The sequence below is a fragment of the Hypanus sabinus genome, chromosome 9, assembly GCF_030144855.1.
Source record: "Hypanus sabinus isolate sHypSab1 chromosome 9, sHypSab1.hap1, whole genome shotgun sequence".
In the NCBI taxonomy this organism is placed as follows: domain Eukaryota; kingdom Metazoa; phylum Chordata; class Chondrichthyes; order Myliobatiformes; family Dasyatidae; genus Hypanus; species Hypanus sabinus.
In genome coordinates this window covers 168,224,291-168,238,317 of record NC_082714.1, presented here as the reverse complement: position 1 = coordinate 168,238,317, position 14,027 = coordinate 168,224,291, and the positions used below count along the sequence as shown (strand labels likewise).

At 52.5% G+C, this 14,027-nt stretch overlaps 1 protein-coding gene across 1 annotated transcript in view; it reads right to left on the bottom strand.

Annotated features, from left to right (window-relative positions):
* The window catches only part of LOC132400033 (uncharacterized), a 39,586-nt gene extending 26,050 nt beyond the window's left edge, over window positions 1-13,536 (bottom strand). The window contains exon 1 of the mRNA XM_059981108.1: window positions 13,261-13,536. The gene's annotated coding sequence lies outside the window, so the exon portion shown is untranslated. The remainder of the gene's footprint in view (window positions 1-13,260) is intronic.
* Between the last annotated feature and the right edge of the window lie 491 nt (window positions 13,537-14,027).

The window sequence follows — 14,027 nt, the reverse complement described above, 5'->3', positions numbered from 1 at the left end:
TCCCAAACCCAGAACTCACACCCCGACCACAAACCCTGAACTCACACCCCGACCCCAAACCCTGAACTCACACCCCGATCCCAAACCCTGAACTCACACCCCGATCCCAAACCCTGAACTCACACCCCGATCCCAAACCCTGAACTCACACCCCGATCCCAAACCCTGAACTCACACCCCGATCCCAAACCCTGAACTCACACCCCGATCCCAAACCCTGAACTCACACACCGATCCCAAACCCTGAACTCACACCCCGATCCCAAACCCTGAACTCACATCCCGACCCCAAACCCTGAACTCACACCCCGACCCCAAACCCTGAACTCACACCCCGATCCCAAACCGTGAACTCACACCCCGATCCCAAACCCAGAACTCACACCCCGACCACAAACCCTGAACTCACACCCCGACCCCAAACCCTGAACTCACACCCCGATCCCAAACCCTGAACTCACATCCCGATCCCAAACCCTGAACTCACACCCCGACCCCAAACCCTGAACTCACACCCCGACCCCAAACCCTGAACTCACATCCCGATCCCAAACCCTGAACTCACACCCCGACCCCAAACCCTGAACTCACACCCCGACCCCAAACCCTGAACTCACACCCCGATCCCAAACCGTGAACTCACACCCCGATCCCAAACCCAGAACTCACACCCCGACCCCAAACCCTGAACTCACACCCCGACCCCAAACCCTGAACTCCCGTAAGGACCGATCCCAAACCCTGAACTCCCGTAAGGACCGATCCCAAATCCTGAACTCACACCCCGAACCCAAACCCTGAACTCACACCCCGACCCCAAACCCTGAACTCACACCCCGATCCCAAACCCTGAACTCACACCCCGATCCCAAACCCTGAACTCACACCCCGATCCCAAACCCTGAACTCACACCCCGATCCCAAACCCTGAACTCACACCCCGATCCCAAACCCTGAACTCACACCCCGATCCCAAACCCTGAACTCACACCCCGATCCCAAACCCTGAACTCACACCCCGATCCCAAACCCTGAACTCACACCCCGATCCCAAACCCTGAACTCACATCCCGACCCCAAACCCTGAACTCACACCCCGACCCCAAACCCTGAACTCACACCCCGATCCCAAACCGTGAACTCACACCCCGATCCCAAACCCAGAACTCACACCCCGACCACAAACCCTGAACTCACACCCCGACCCCAAACCCTGAACTCACACCCCGATCCCAAACCCTGAACTCACATCCCGATCCCAAACCCTGAACTCACACCCTGACCCCAAACCCTGAACTCACATCCCGATCCCAAACCATGAACTCACACCCCGACCCCAAACCCTGAACTCACACCCCGACCCCAAACCCTGAACTCACACCCCGATCCCAAACCGTGAACTCACACCCCGATCCCAAACCCAGAACTCACACCCCGACCCCAAACCCTGAACTCACACCCCGACCCCAAACCCTGAACTCACACCCCGATCCCAAACCCTGAACTCACATCCCGATCCCAAACCCTGAACTCACACCCTGACCCCAAACCCTGAACTCACATCCCGATCCCAAACCCTGAACTCACACCCCGACCCCAAACCCTGAACTCACACCCCGACCCCAAACCCTGAACTCACACCCCGACCCCAAACCCTGAACTCACACCCCGACCCCAAACCCTGAACTCACACCCCGACCCCAAACCCTGAACTCACACCCCGACCCCAAACCCTGAACTCACACCCCGATCCCAAACCCTGAACTCACACCCCGACCCCAAACCCTGAACTCACACCCCGACCCCAAACCCTGAACTCACACCCCGACCCCAAACCCTGAACTCACACCCCGATCCCAAACCCTGAACTCACACCCCGATCCCAAACCCTGAACTCACACCCCGATCCCAAACCCTGAACTCACACCCCGACCCCAAACCCTGAACTCACACCCCGACCCCAAACCCTGAACTCACACCCCGATCCCAAACCGTGAACTCACACCCCGATCCCAAACCGTGAACTCACATCCCGACCCCAAACCCTGAACTCACACCCCGATCCCAAACCCTGAACTCACACCCCGATCCCAAACCGTGAACTCACACCCCGATCCCAAACCGTGAACTCACACCCCGATCCCAAACCCTGAACTCACACCCCGATCCCAAACCCTGAACTCACATCCCGACCCCAAACCCTGAACTCACACCCCGATCCCAAACCCTGAACTCACACCCCGATCCCAAACCCTGAACTCACATCCCGACCCCAAACCCTGAACTCACACCCTGACCCCAAACCCTGAACTCACACCCCGATCCCAAACCGTGAACTCACACCCCGATCCCAAACCGTGAACTCATACCCCGACCCCAAACCCTGAACTCACACCCCGATCCCAAACCCTGAACTCACACCCCGACCCCAAACCCTGAACTCACACCCCGACCCCAAACCCTGAACTCACACCCCGACCCCAAACCCTGAACTCACACCCCGATCCCACACCCTGGACTCACACCCCGATCCCAAACCCTGAACTCACACCCCGATCCCAAACCCTGAACTCACACCCCGATCCCAAACCCTGAACTCACACCCCGACCCCAAACCCTGAACTCCCGTAAGGACCGATCCCAAACCCTGAACTCTCGGCACCTCGATCCCAAACCCTGAACTCACACCCCGATCCCAAACCCTGAACTCCCGTAAGGACCGATCCCAAACCCTGAACTCACACCCCGATCCCAAACCCAGAACTCACACCCCGACCCCAAACCCAGAACTCACACCCCGATCCCAAACCCTGAACTCACACCCCGATCCCAAACCCTGAACTCACACCCCGATCCCAAACCCTGAACTCACACCCCGATCCCAAACCCTGAACTCACACCCCGATCCCAAACCCTGAACTCACACCCCGATCCCAAACCCTGAACTCACACCCCGATCCCAAACCCTGAACTCACATCCCGACCCCAAACCCTGAACTCACACCCCGACCCCAAACCCTGAACTCACACCCCGACCCCAAACCCTGAACTCACATCCCGATCCCAAACCCTGAACTCACACCCCGACCCCAAACCCTGAACTCACACCCCGACCCCAAACCCTGAACTCACACCCCGACCCCAAACCCTGAACTCACACCCCGATCCCAAACCCTGAACTCACACCCCGATCCCAAACCCTGAACTCACACCCCGATCCCAAACCCTGAACTCACACTCCGACCCCAAACCCTGAACTCACACCCCGACCCCAAACCCTGAACTCACACCCCGACCCCAAACCCTGAACTCACACCCCGATCCCAAACCCTGAACTCACACCCCGACCCCAAACCCTGAACTCACACCCCGATCCCAAACCCTGAACTCACACCCCGACCCCAAACCCTGAACTCACACCCCGACCCCAAACCCTGAACTCACACCCCGATCCCAAACCCTGAACTCACACCCCGATCCCAAACCCTGAACTCACACCCTGATCCCAAACCCTGAACTCACACCCCGATCCCAAACCCTGAACTCACACCCCGACCCCAAACCCTGAACTCACATCCCGACCCCAAACCCTGAACTCACACCCCGATCCCAAACCCTGAACTCACACACCGATCCCAAACCCTGAACTCACACCCCGACCCCAAACCCTGAACTCACATCCCGACCCCAAACCCTGAACTCACACCCCGATCCCAAACCCTGAACTCACACCCCGATCCCAAACCCTGAACTCACACCCCGATCCCAAACCCTGAACTCACACCCCGATCCCAAACCCTGAACTCACACCCCGATCCCAAACCCTGAACTCACACCCCGACCCCAAACCCTGAACTCACACCCCGACCCCAAACCCTGAACTCACACCCCGACCCCAAACCCTGAACTCACATCCCGACCCCAAACCCTGAACTCACACCCCGACCCCAAACCCTGAACTCACACCCCGATATCAAACCCTGAACTCACACCCCGATCCCAAACCCTGAACTCACACCCCGATCCCAAACCCTGAACTCACACCCCGATCCCAAACCGTGAACTCACACCCCGATCCCAAACCCTGAACTCACACCCCGATCCCAAACCCTGAACTCACACCCCGATCCCAAACCCTGAACTCACACCCCGACCCCAAACCCTGAACTCACACCCCGATCCCAAACCCTGAACTCACACCCCGACCCCAAACCCTGAACTCACACCCCGATCCCAAACCCTGAACTCACACCCCGATCCCAAACCCTGAACTCCCGTAAGGACCGATCCCAAACCCTGAACTCACACCCCGACCCCAAACCCTGAACTCACACCCCGACCCCAAACCCTGAACTCACACCCCGATCCCAAACCCTGAACTCACACCCCGATCCCAAACCCTGAACTCACACCCCGATCCCAAACCCTGAACTCCCGTAAGGACCGATCCCAAACCCTGAACTCACACCCCGATCCCAAACCCTGAACTCCCGTAAGGACCGATCCCAAACCCTGAACTCACACCCCGATCCCAAACCCTGAACTCACACCCCGATCCCAAACCCTGAACTCACACCCCGATCCCAAACCCTGAACTCCCGTAAGGACCGATCCCAAACCCTGAACTCACACCCCGATTCCAAACACTGAACTCACACCCCGATCCCAAACCATGAACTCACACCCCGATCCCAAACCCTGAACTCCCGTAAGGACCGATCCCAAACCCTGAACTCCCGTAAGGACCGATCCCAAACCCTGAACTCACACCCCGATCCCAAACCCTGAACTCCCGTAAGGACCGATCCCAAACCCTGAACTCACACCCCGATCCCAAACCCTGAACTCCCGTAAGGACTGATCCCAAACCCCGAACTCACATCCCGATCCCAAATCCTGAACTCACATCCCGATCACAAACCCTGAACTCACATCCCGATCCCAAACCCTGAACTCACACCCCGATCCCAAACCCTGAACTCCTGTAAGGACCGATCCCAAACTTTGAACTCACACCCCGATCCCAAACCCTGAACTCACACCCCAATCCCAAACCCTGAACTCACACCCCAATCCCAAACCCTGAACTCACACCCCAATCCCAAACCCTGAACTCCCGTAAGGACCGATCCCAAACCCTGAACTCACACCCCGATCCCAAACCCTGAACTCCCGTAAGCACCGATCCCAAACCCTGAACTCACACCCCGATCCCAAACCCTGAACTCACACCCCGATCCCAAACCCTGAACTCCCATAAGGACCGATCCCAAACCCTGAACTCTCGGCACCTCAATCCCAAACCCTGAACTCTCGGCACCTCGATCCCAAACCCTGAACTCACACCCCGATCCCAAACCCTGAACTCCCGTAAGGACCGATCCCAAACCCTGAACTCACACCCCGATCCCAAACCCTGAACTCACACCCCGATCCCAAACCCTGAACTCCCATAAGGACCGATCCCAAACCCTGAACTCCCGTAAGGACCGATCCCAAACCTTGAACTCACATCCCGATTCCAAATCCTGAACTCCCATAAGGACTGATCCCAAACCTTGAACTCACACCCCGATCCCAAATCCTGAACTCACACCCTGATCCCAAACCCTGAACTCACATCCCGTTCCCAAACCCTGAACTCACATCCCGATCCCAAACCCTGATCTCCCGTAAGGACCTATCCCAAACCCTGAACTCCCACCCCGATCCCAAATCCTGAACTCCCGTAAGGACTGATCCCAAACCTTGAACTCTCGGCACCTTGATCCCAAACCCTGAACTCACACCCCGATCCCAAACCCTGAACTCTCGGCACCTTGATCCCAAACCCTGAACTCACACCCCGATCCCAAACCCTGAACTCCCGTAAGCACCGATCCCAAACCCTGAACTCACACCCCGATCCCAAACCCTGAACTCCCATAAGGACCGATCCCAAACCCTGAACTCCCGTAAGGACCGATCCCAAACCCTGAACTCACACCCCGATCCCAAACCCTGAACTCCCATAAGGACCGATCCCAAACCCTGAACTCTCGGCACCTCGATCCCAAACCCTGAACTCTCGGCACCTCGATCCCAAACCCTGAACTCACACCCCGATCCCAAACCCTGAACTCCCGTAAGGACCGATCCCAAACCCTGAACTCACACCCCGATCCCAAACCCTGAACTCACACCCCGATCCCAAACCCTGAACTCCCATAAGGACCGATCCCAAACCCTGAACTCCCGTAAGGACCGATCCCAAACCTTGAACTCACATCCCGATTCCAAATCCTGAACTCCCATAAGGACTGATCCCAAACCTTGAACTCACACCCCGATCCCAAATCCTGAACTCACACCCTGATCCCAAACCCTGAACTCACATCCCGTTCCCAAACCCTGAACTCACATCCCGATCCCAAACCCTGAACTCCCGTAAGGACCTATCCCAAACCCTGAACTCCCACCCCGATCCCAAATCCTGAACTCCCGTAAGGACTGATCCCAAACCTTGAACTCACACCTCGATCCCAAACGCTGAACTCTCGGCACCTCGACCCGATACCCTGAACTCCCACCCCGATCCCAAACCCTGAGCTCCCGACACCGATTCAAAACCCTTAACTGCCACCCCGATCCCAGACCCTGAACTCCCAGCACCTCCACCCGATACCCTGAACTCCCGGCCCAATCCCAAAACCTGAACTCCCTGCCGCAACCCGATACCCTGACTCACACCCCCAAACCTAAATCCTTAACTGCCAAACCCAAACCCTCAATTCCCCAATCTGTTCCCCAATCTCAAATCCTGAACACCCAGCCCTAATCCCAAATCCTGACTCCCATTCCCAAGCCTTGAACACCCAGTCTTTTATCTGAAACACCTAACCCTGAACTCCCAGCCCCAAACCCTGAACTTCTGTCCCTCAGTCCCAAACCCTGACCTCCTAGTCTTCAAGACAAAATCCTATGTCCTAAACCCTTGGCTCAATTGTCGGCTCCCAGAGCCGGTATCCCTCACCTTGAACTGTAATCCTTCCCCATCCCTATATCTTGAGCCTAGCCGGTCATCAGGCTCTGAAGCTCAAGACCCGGTCCTGACCTTGTTCTCCAAAACTTGAACCCCAGTAAATCGTCCCAGACCTTTGAACAACCCAAACCAAACCACGAGACCATAAGGTACAGTAGTAGAATTAGGTCATTTGTCCCATCAAGATGCTCAGCCATTTAATCATGGCTGACCCATTTTTTCTCGGCCCCACTATTGTACCCCTTTGTAACTAAATGTTATACCTCGATTTAAGGGAAAATCCTGGGAACTGTAGACCGGTGAGTCTCACGTCAGTTATAGGGAAACTGCTGGAGAAAATTCTTAGTGATAGGACATATGAGCACTTGGAAATCCATGGCCTAATTAGGGACGGCCAGCATGACTTTGTGGATGCAGGTTGTGCCTTTACAACTTGATTGAGATTTTTGACAAGCTAACGAGAGATTGATGAGGGTAAGGCAGCGGATGTTCTACATGGATCTTGGAGAGGTGTTTGACAATGTCCCTCATGGGAGGCTAATCCAGAAGATTGAGATGCAAGGGTTCTGCAGCTGTTTGAATTCAGAACTAGCTTGCACATAGAAGACAGAATTAAATTGAATTGGCTTTATTTCTTACATCCTTCACACGAGGAGTAAACATCATAATGTCTCCGTCTGAATGTGTAATGTGCAATTTATAGTAATTTGTAATAAATAGTTCAGTATATACAACAGGACAGTCAATATAACATAGAAATACAGTAGTGCCAGCATGAATTAATCACTCTGATGGCCTGGTGGAAGAAGCTGTCCCGCTGTCATAAGGTGGGCATTGAGAGCAGACCCAAATGCAAGACACAGACACTGAAGTACTAGGAACAGGACTCGGTGAGTCAAGAAAGCAAGGGAGGTGGGGAAGAAACTACGCTGGACAAGAGACAGGCCCTGGACTAGACTAGGAAAGTGGGACCTGGACAAGGAACTAGGAACTGGGAACTTGGAACCTGGACAAGGACTCTGGGCCAGAGACTGGACAGGGACCCGGAACCTGGGTCTTGACTTGGGCTGGGACTCCGGATTTAGGCAAGCACAAGACTTGGCAAGGCAACAGGACTGGACATGGGGGCAGGACGCGGGACTGCTAGGCTAGATGAGGACATGAAGCTCAGACTTGGACTTGGGAGACAGGAACGCGGAATACAGAGCCAGGACACCTCCTTGGGAACAGGACGTAGGGCTGCGACTCATGCACAGAAAGCTAAACACATCGAGACCATTCCCAACACTAGGTAGTGGCAAATGGCTGGACCTACCTAGCAAAGGTGTGGACACAAAGACAGTTCCAACTCAAGATTCAGAACAAGAAAACAGCCGGAGAGCACCAAAGGATTTCCAACGGGAAGAAATTTTGAGTTCTTGGGGGAAGAGAGAGGCCAGACTGCGCAGGCGTGTGACGTCAGCCAGTTGAGTGTGAACAATTTAAAAAGAAGGCAGCCATATCCAGCGGGCAGCTTTGGGAGCGGGCAGTGGAGTGAGAGGCAGCAGAGTGAAAGGGCTTTGGCTCAACAGGCTTCGGCGGTAACGGGACGAGGTAAGGCTGTTGTTGATTGCAAAAGGAGGTAGTATGTGTGTGAGGCCAGTTTTCTGTGGTCAGTGTCAGATGAGGGAGGTCCTGGAGTCTCCTGGCGTCCCAGACGGCCACATCTGCACCCGGTGCATCGAGATGCAACTCCTAAGGGACCATGTTAGGGAACTGGAGCTGCAGCTCGATGACCTTCATCTGGTTAGGGAGAGTGAGGATGTGATAGAGAGGAGTTACCGACAGGTGGTTACTCCAGGGCCACGGGGGACAGAGAAATGGGTCAGAGTCAGGAGAGGGAAGGGGAAGAGTCAGGTACTAGAGAGTACCCCTGTGGCTGTACCTCTTGACAATAAATACTGCTGTTTGAGTACTGTTGGGGGGGGGGAACAGCCTAACTGGGGGAAATGACAGTGGCCGTGCCTCTGGCACAGAGTCTGGCCCTGTGGCTCAGAAGGGTAGGGAAAGGAAGCGGAAGGCAGTAGTGATAGGAGACTCTATAGTCAGGGGGTCAGACAGGCAATTCTGTGGACGCAGGAAAGAAACTCGGATGGTAGTTTGCCTCCCATGTGCCAGGGTCCGGGACGTTTCTGATCGTGTCCAAGATATCCTGCGGTGGGAGGGAGAACAGCCAGAGGTCGTGGTACATATTGGTACCAATGACATAGTTAGGAAAAGGGAAGAGGTCCTGAAAGAAGACTACAGGGAGTTAGGAAGGAAGTTGAAAAGCAGGACCTCAAAGGTAGTAATCTCGGGATTACTGCCTGTGCCACACGACAGTGAGAATAGGAATAGAATGAGGTGGAGGATAATTGCATGGCTGAGGGATTGGAGCAGGGGGCAGGGATTCAGATTTCTGGATCATTGGGACCTATTTTGGGGCAGGTGTGACCTGTACAAAAAGGACAGGTTGCACTTGAATCCCAGGGGGACAAATATCCTGGTGGGCAGGTTTGATAGAGCTGTTTGGGAGGGTTTAAACTAGTTTGGCGGGGGGGGGGGGGTGGGAATCAGAATGTGAGTGCAGGGATTAAGGTGGAAGGACAAGGGCATGATGCTAAGAGTTCTGAGTTGATGAGGAAGGACAGGCAGGGGACAGAACATAACTGTAGCCAGTTAAAGGGGTTGAAATGTGTCTATTTCAATGCTAGGAGTATTAGGAACAAGGAGGATGAACTTCGAACATGGATTAGTACATGGAGCTACGATGTTGTGGCCGTTACTGAAACTTGGTTGGAGGAAGGGCAGGATTGGATGATGCAGGTCCCGGGGTTCAGGTGTTTTAAAAGGAATAGGATGGGAGGTAGAAAGGGGGTTGGGAGTGGCATTGCTGGTCAGGGATAGTATCACGGCTATAGAAAGGGAGGACGCTGCAGAAGGAGTGTCCACTGAGTCGGTCTGCTGGAAGTCAGAAATAGGAAGGGATCAATCACAGTGCTGGGAGTAGTCTAAAGGCCCCCAAATAGCCCTCAGGACACCGAGGAGCAGATAAACAGGCAGATTTTAGAATGGTGCAGGAAATACAGGGTTGTAGTTATGGGAGATTTCAACTTCCATCATATTGACTGGCACCTCCTGAGTGCAAGGGGGATAGATGGGGCTGAATTTGTCAGGTGTGTTCAAGAAGGATTCCTGACGCAGTATGTGGACCGGCCGACGAGAGGAGAGGCCACACTGGATCTAATTCTGGGTAATGAACCTGGTCAGGTGACAGACCTCCTGGTGGGGGAGCATTTTGGTGAGAGTGACCACAACTCCCTTAGCTTCAGCATAGCTATGGAAAGGGATAAAATCAGATGAAATGGTAAAGTGCTTAACTGGGGAAGGGCTAACTTTGAAGATATGAAGCAGGAACTAGCAAGAGTAAATTGGAAACATAACAGATGTTCAAAGGGGAAAGCACAGAAGGAATGTGGAAGAAGTTTAGGGACCACTTGAGCTGGGTTCAGGATAGGTTTGTCCCACTGAGTCAAGGAAAAAATGGTAGGGAAAGGGAACCGTGGCTGAAGAAACATGTGAGGCAACTTGTCAAGAGGGAACAGGAAACATATGTAACATATAAGAAGCAGGAAGTAGGAGGGGCTTATGAGAAATATAGGGTAGCTAGGAAGGAGCTAAAGAAAGGACTTAGGAGAGCTCGAAGGGGGCATGAGAAGGCCTTGGCATGTAGGATTAAGGAGGACCCCGAGGTGTTCTATGTGTATGTGAAGAATAGGAGGATGACGAGAACGAAGGTGGGACCGCTAAAGGATAAAGATGGAAACATGTGCCTGGAAGCGGAAGAGGTTGGGGAGGTCCTAAATGAATACTTTGCTTCAGTATTCACAAGTCTCATGTAGATAGGGTGGTGAAGAAGGCTTTTGGAATGCTGGCCTTTATAAATCAGAGCATTGAGTACAGAAGTTGGGATGTAATGTTAAAATTGTACAAGGCATTGGTAAAGCCAAATTTGGAATATTGTGTACAGTTCTGGTCACCGAATTATAGGAAAGATATCAATAAATTAGAGAGAGTGCAGAGACGATTTACTAGGATGTTACCTGGGTTTCAGCACTTAAGTTACAGAGAAAGGTTGAACAAGTTAGGTCTCTATTCATTGGAGCGTAGAAGGTTGAGGGGGGATTTGATCGAGGTATTTAAAATTTTGAGAGGGATAGATAGAGTTGACGTGAACAGGCTGTTTCCATTGAGAGTAGGGGAGATTCAAATGAGAGGACATGATTTGAGAGTTAGAGGGCAAAAGTTTAAGGGAAACACAAGGGGGTATTTCTTTACTCAGAGAGTGATAGCTGTGTGGAATGAGCTTCCTGTAGAAGTAGTAGAGGCCAGTTCAGTTGTGTCATTTAAGGTAAAATTGGATAGGTATATGGACAGGAAAGGAGTGGAGGATTATGGGCTGAGTGTGGGTAGGTGGGACTAGGTGAGATTAAGAGTTCGGCACGGACTAGGAGGGTCGAGATGGCCTGTTTCCATGCTGTGATTGTTATATGGTTATATGGTTATAAAAGGATCTTGATCAGGATGAGCTCAAAGTAGAACAGGCCGGTGTGCTGAACAATGTGGAGATTAAGGAAGAAGTGCTGGATCTTCTCAAAAACATTAAGATTGATAAATCCCCAGGGCCGGGTATGATACACCCCAGGTTGTTGTGAGAATTGAGAGAAGAGATTGCAGGAGCATTAGCTATGACCTTTGAATCCTCTTTGGCTTCAGGGGAAGTGCCAGAGGACTGGAGAATGGCAAATGTAGTTCCCTTGTTTAAAAAAGGTAATAGGGAGAAACCTGGGAACTACAGACCAGTGAGTCTTATGTCGGTGGTATGCAAACTACTGGAAAGGATCTACGAGCATTTGGAGAAGTACAGTCTACTCATGGATAGTCAACATGGCTTTGTGAAGGGGAGATTGTGCCTTACGAGCTTGATTAAGTTTTTTGAAGAGGTAACAAAAGAAACTGATGAGGGTAGGGCAGTGGATGTGGTCTACATGGACTTTAGCAAAGTATTTGACAGGGTCCCTCACGAGAGACTCATCCAGAAAGTCATGAGGCATGGGATAAGTGGAAACTTGGATGTTTGGATAAAAAATTGGCTTAAAGGAAGAAAGCAGAGGGTAGTTGTGGAAGGAAAGTATTCTGCCTGGAGGTCGGTGACTAGTGGAGTGCCACAAGGATCTGTCCTGGGACCCCTGCTACTTGTGATTTTTATAAATGACCTGGATGTGCAGGTGGAAGGATGGGTGAGTAAGTTTGCAGATGACACGAAGATTGGAGGAGTGGTGGATGGAGCTGTAGGTTGTCGAAGGTTACAAGAGGATATAGACAGGCTGCAGAGTTCAATCCGGACAAGTGTAATGTGATGCATTTTGGAAGGACAAACCAGAGGACTGAGTACAGGATTAATGGTCAGTTACTTAAGAGTGTGGATGAACAAAGGGACCTTGGGGTTCAAATCCAAACATCCCTCAATGTTGCTGCGCAGGTTGATAGGGTAGTTAAGAAGGCCTATGGGATGCTAGGCTTCATTAACAGGGGGATTGAGTTCAAGAGTAAAGAGGTCATGTTGCAACTCTACAAATCTCTGGTGAGACCGCACTTAGAATATTGTGTTCAATTCTGGTCACCTCATTGTAGGAAGGATGTGGAAGCTATGGAGAGGGTGCAGAGGAGATTGACCAGGATGTTGCCTGGTTTGGAGAACAAGTCATATGAAGCAAGGTTAGCAGAGCTGGGACTTTTCTCTTTGGAGCGTAGAAGAATGAGAGGGAACTTGATAGAGGTCTACAAGATTATGAGAGGCATAGATAGGGTGGATAGTCAGTATCTGTTTCCCAGGGCACCAATAGCAAACACCAGAGGGCATATGTACAAAGTTAAGGGAGGGAAGTTTAGGGGAGACATCGGGGTAAATTCTTTTACACAGAGGGTTGTGAGTGCCTGGAATGACTTGCCAGGGACGGTGGTGGAGGCTAAAACATTAGGGGTATTTAAGAGCCTCTTGGACAGGCACATGGATGAAAAAAAAATAGAGGGTTATGCGGTAGTGTGGGTTTAGTACTTTTTAAGGATTATATGGGTCAGCACAACATGGAGGGCTGAAGGGCCTGTACTGTGCTGCAGTGTTTTATGGTTCTAAAATAGTGGCAAACAGCCGGACCTACCTAGCAAAGGCGAGGACACAAAGAGACAGTTCCAAACAACGAAAGAGGGTTCCTTATCTGGACACAGCAAGGCTCCAGTCTTACTCCGGCAGTAGAACTTGAAGGCGAGAATAGGCGAGGATGCAAGCGAGGTTCCAGGCGAAAGGTAGCAGATGAGGCTCCAGCCAAGGGCTGCAGAAAAAAGAGGAAGGGAGCAGTCCAGCCTCAGGATAACAGCAAAGACAGCCTGGCTTACCCAACGGAGGCAAGGACAGGAAGGACAGATCCCACCACAGGATAACAACAAAGACAGCCTGGCTTACCCAACGGAGGCAAGGATAGGAAGGACAGATCCCACCACAGGATAACAACAAAGACAGCCTGGCTTACCCAACGGAGGCAAGGATAGGAAGGACAGATCCTACCACAGGATAACAACAAAGACAGCCTGGCTTACCCAGCGGAGGCAAGGACAGGAAGGACAGATCCCACCACAGGATAACAACAAAGACAGCCTGGCTTACCCAACGGAGGCAAGGATAGGAAGGACAGATCCCACCACAAGGTAACAGCAAAGACAGCCTGGCTTACCCAACGGAGGCGAGGATTTTCAACTGACAAGACAAACCAGCACATACACTCGATTCCAGGGCCACTTATATTCCCGGCCCCAAGACGAGCATCAGGTGCCCATGATTAAGTCCAACTGAAATGGGACAGCCTGAAGACCCAGAGTCCAGAGTCCACAGACCGGACCATGAACCAGAACACGGACTTCATGGACCGGA